This window comes from Mastomys coucha, unplaced genomic scaffold (genome assembly GCF_008632895.1).
Source record: "Mastomys coucha isolate ucsf_1 unplaced genomic scaffold, UCSF_Mcou_1 pScaffold18, whole genome shotgun sequence".
Lineage (NCBI taxonomy): Eukaryota > Metazoa > Chordata > Mammalia > Rodentia > Muridae > Mastomys > Mastomys coucha.
In genome coordinates this window covers 69,117,659-69,122,278 of record NW_022196900.1, presented here as the reverse complement: position 1 = coordinate 69,122,278, position 4,620 = coordinate 69,117,659, and the positions used below count along the sequence as shown (strand labels likewise).

Below are 4,620 nucleotides of genomic sequence, written 5' to 3'. Positions count from 1 at the left end.
GTCCTGGAACTCACTCTGTAGACCAGGCTGGCCTCGAACTTAGAAATCCACCTGCCTCTGCCTCCCAATTGCTGGGATTAAAGGTGTGAGCCACCACGCCCAGCTACAGAGTCTTATTCTAACTGCAGGAAAGCTACTAAGAAGTTTAAAGAAAAAAAATGCGCTAAGAGCTAACTTCCATTTCCATCTACGCAAGATTTCTCTTTGTGCTCTAGTTCTGAGAAAGGACTGGAGATGGGGGACATAGGAGACTAAATTAATTCACAAAAGAAGTGAAGAAAAGGAGAAATAAATGGTAATATTTAATACAGAATACACGTTAGAGGCAAAGACGAACCATTAACTGATGGAGGGCAAGATAAGAAAGAAGATTCCCCCAAGATTCCCAGTCTGAAAGCAAAGGGATAGAATCTTATTTAATATAGATAACTGGGTAGGAAAACTGGGAGTAAGGTTTTAGATATTTTAAGTTTGACTGCATATTAGAAACACAAAAAGAAATTTCAATATTACTGAATGTAAGCATCGAAGGCCAAGTAAACAGTATACTCAGAATTAAAAGGTAGAGGCAGGAACATTAGGAACTTAAGTCATCCTTAGTTGCAAGGCAAGTTTGAACCTGGGCTTTCTCTCCTAGAAACAAAACAAAATAAAACAAAACAAAACAAAACAAAACAAAAAAACAGAACAAAACAAAAACAAACAAAAAGGCTAAAAGACATCAAACAAAACAGCCAACTAAAAGATATAAGAGCATTAGAGTTAATAGCATGCAGGCCTATGGGAGGACAAAAACAGAAAAATAAAGTTGGAACCCTAGAACATTCCAACCACCTGAAACAAAGAAAAGGTTTAGTTTAAATATTAACAGTGAAGAGGAAAATCAATAAAGCCCAGCTGAAACAACAAACTAGGGGGTTCTGGAGTGGAAAGAGGAGAGAGATCACCATGAGGGAGTCTCCAGGAGGCGACTGATAGAGCAGAAGCAGCCAGGACAAGACTAAGATGGCAGTCTAGTCATGATGTGTCCCTGGCAGTCCAATATTCTGGCAACAGGAGGAGGTACCAAGGATTGACACATTTACATGTGGAACACATGCTCTGGGGCCTGAGTGCTGTGGATGCCCATTAGCAGGTGTATTCCATCCTCTGGTCTCCCCACTATATAAGGAGCTTATCTCAGGTCATGGCTTTGCCCAGAACCAGCTGGTTATTTGGAAGTATGCAACCATGGCCAAGGTGGTTGACCTAAAAGCTCACATAGCCTGGGTTCTGAGACTTACCAGGAGTCCAGATGGAGCCACAGTGGCATCAGCAGCAGCTGATAAGACTGGCTGTGGTGCTGCTTTGAGCTGGACTCTACCCTACAGCAGGAAGGGGATAGGGGTGGGTAGCAAAAAGTAGCCTTATCCAAGACATAAGCTGAAAACAAACCCATTTCTCCTCTTGGTTTTTTTGTTTATTTCTTCTAATAGTGTTAGATCTTTCAAAAAAGAAAGGGGGGGAAGGAAAAGAGAAAGGGGAAGGGGAAAGGGGAACAAGGGGATGAGGAAGAAGGGGAAGAAGGGGAAGAAGAGAAGGGAGGAAAAAGAAAAACTAAAATAACTGTTTCAACTGAAAGAGTAGGTTCAGCCATGCCAACAATCAGAGTACACAAACGCCATAAAAAGGGCAACATGTGCTGGCAACATCAAAAGGCTAAAGATGAATATAATAAAGGAGAGAAATGTGTGATAGGTTAAATGCAGGAAACTTCTCCCATGAGCGGAGGGCCAGAAGCTAGGGAGAGAGAGATTTCAATTCCTGAAGCCCTTCCTTACACTGACAATAGGCACAGCCTCCCAAGAATGTTGCAGCCTGGGACAAATGCCCAGTGAACCACCAGAGTGTGACCCTTCCAAGCAAGTCCATATACAGAGCAGGCTCCAGGAAATGAGTCTCAAATCTGGGATTTCCTGAGACATGGTGTTAAAGCTTAGATCTTAGATGTAAACACAGAGAGAACTGTATTAAAGACTTGGTGTCCAGAAAGTGGCATTTTGGGGTAGTGGAAACTTTGAAGGGTGAGGCCTATTTTCAGAAAGCAAGATATGATCATATAGGAGGCCTGCCTTTGAAAGGGACATTGAGATCCTGGCTTCTCTTTCTCTCCCTCCCTCTCTTTCCATCCCTACCTGCCCCAATACTACCTTGTCACAAGTCCAAAAGTAGCAGGGTCAAACTTGGAACTATGAATCAAACAAAACTGTCTTACTTATTTAAAAAAAAAAAAAAAAATTAGGAAGGCCTAGGATGGAAGACTACAAAAGGTAGGCTAAAAAACTTCAAATTTCAAAATTTTTACTATTTTAGATTTAGAAATTAAATCCATTTTTTTATGGTTGCCTTTTGCAAATTCTTAGATTGGTTTCTTGATAGTAGGCTAGTCACACAGGATCAGCATTAAGTATCATACTATTTAGAAGAAAACTATTTTAGTCAGTTCTATAATATCTGGGTAGCAGTGGAGATGGAGCATATACGCACAGAGAGAGACACGGGCCTTAAGCTGCTAGGGAATTAGGGAGGCAGATCTGAACTTCTGCTCTACCAAGGTCAGCTGTTTGGCTATGGCAAATCAATCATTCTTTCAGAACTATTTGATGAGTGCCTAAAATATATGAATCCACATCTTTAGACATGAGTACTCTGCAAATACTGTTTCTTCTTCTGAAAAAAAAAAAAAGAGATATTCTTCCTTTATAAGACCACAAATATTAAACTTTAAAGAGCCCAAGAGTAAATTTTTATGGCATAGGTTATAAGGTAGCATATTGTAACACTTGAGAGATGCTCAGACTTTAAAATTTCACAGTGACAGTGCAAAACAAACAAGAAGATCTATAGTGCTTTTGTAGCAATTATTCTTCATGATTTATGAGTTTGTAAAGGAGAAAAACTTTTTGATGGGGTTGGGGAGACAGCCCAGTAAGTAAGGTCCTTTTTTCAGTATTAGGATAAGACCTAAGCTTATACCCTAAGAATCCAGGCAAATGATAGACTACACTGAAACTTCAGCACTGGAGGAGGAGCAGGGATACAGACAGATACCTGATCAGCCAACATATACCAAAGAGCAAGCTCCAGTTTTATGGTGGAGACTATCTCATAAAAACATAAGGTGTTCATGTACAAGTGGAAATGCCTACACAGCACACGCACGCACACACAGAGACACACACACGCTGCTTTCTGATAATGGAACATACTTGTATGTTGAACCTAACATTACCCAGAATCAGTTTTATTTTTATTTTTGTTGTCTGTGGCGGAGGACATTTCATAAAGGTCTTATTTCAGTTCATATTTATGATCCAAAGGAAAATGATTTGTCTAATGATGGCAACATCCTCCATCTCAGACTCCAGTCTGGTTCATTTGCCTCCTTATCAAAAATTAACAGTTGGTCTTCCAAATACTAAAATATATAAGTATTAAGAACTTCATGCCAACTACATGAAATTATAAGCACATCAATTTCACAAGAGCAACTGACACCACTTTTCTTGTTCAATGTCGCATGCACAAAAATGTGGAATTTGTTTAGTACTAAGTACAGAGATTACAGTCATGATTTGCCTTTTGGCATGAAGGAAGTGAGCCCAGTAAGATCATATCTCTGCCTTTACTAAGTTTACTAAGAAACATGCAGACAAACATATTTTTAATATATTATGTGCTACAACTTTTAATATTGATTTCTTATAGCATTAGCTACAAAAACACTTTTAAATGCATAATTTTACTAAAAATACTTTCCACAGAAACTAACATGAACAAAATGTTTTGTTTTGTGAGGTTTTTAGTTGGTACTTTGTTTGTTTGCTTGTTTTTTCAAGACAGGATTTCTCTATATAGCCCTGACTGTCCTGGAACTCATGCTGTAGACCAGGCTGGCCTCAAACTCAGAAATCTGCCTGCCTCTGCCTCCCAAGTGCTGGGATTAAAGGTGTGTGCCACCACCGCCCGACGGTACTTTTTTTAAAAACACAGGGTCAAGGTTGTAAAGAATATACTGCATGGTTTAATTAATCTGAGAGGATTACCTGAGCAAAATGTTACTAACTGGTAAATCTAACAAATTAAGTTGGAACCGCAGTCATTGCGTCTAGGAGCAATTTTCTCTCTAATAGTGTCTAGTAACAGACAGGTGAGTCAGCCATAGTTAGGTACACCCACACTCTCTTCAGTCTCTCCAGCAGTCTCTCTTCTGAGGCAAAGTCCTCCATTCTATTTCAACTATGGACCTTTAAGCTCTAAGGAAATGTGTCAAACAAAATGAACTTTTAACTACAAGACATACCTGCTCCTGACAATATCCCTATTTGACCTCAAGGAAGGTGATGAGCACCAATACCTCCATATGAAGTTGCTTCAAGTGTGGCTAGCTAAGCACCCTAATACCCTAATTTTATCTGCAGATAGAATGCTGTCCAGAAAGGACAAACAGGCCGGGTAGTGGTGGTAGTGGTAGCGCATGTCTTTAATCCCAGCACTTGGGAGGCAGAAGCAAGAGAATTTCTGAGTTTGAGGCCAGCCTGGTCTACAGAGTGAGTTCCAGGACAGCCAGGGCTACACAGA

General features: G+C 40.0%; 1 protein-coding gene across 1 annotated transcript in view; it reads right to left on the bottom strand.

The window, feature by feature from the left end:
• The window catches only part of Faf1 (Fas associated factor 1), a 315,310-nt gene that overhangs the window by 214,878 nt on the left and 95,812 nt on the right, over window positions 1–4,620 (bottom strand). The gene's annotated exons all lie outside the window — the stretch shown is intronic.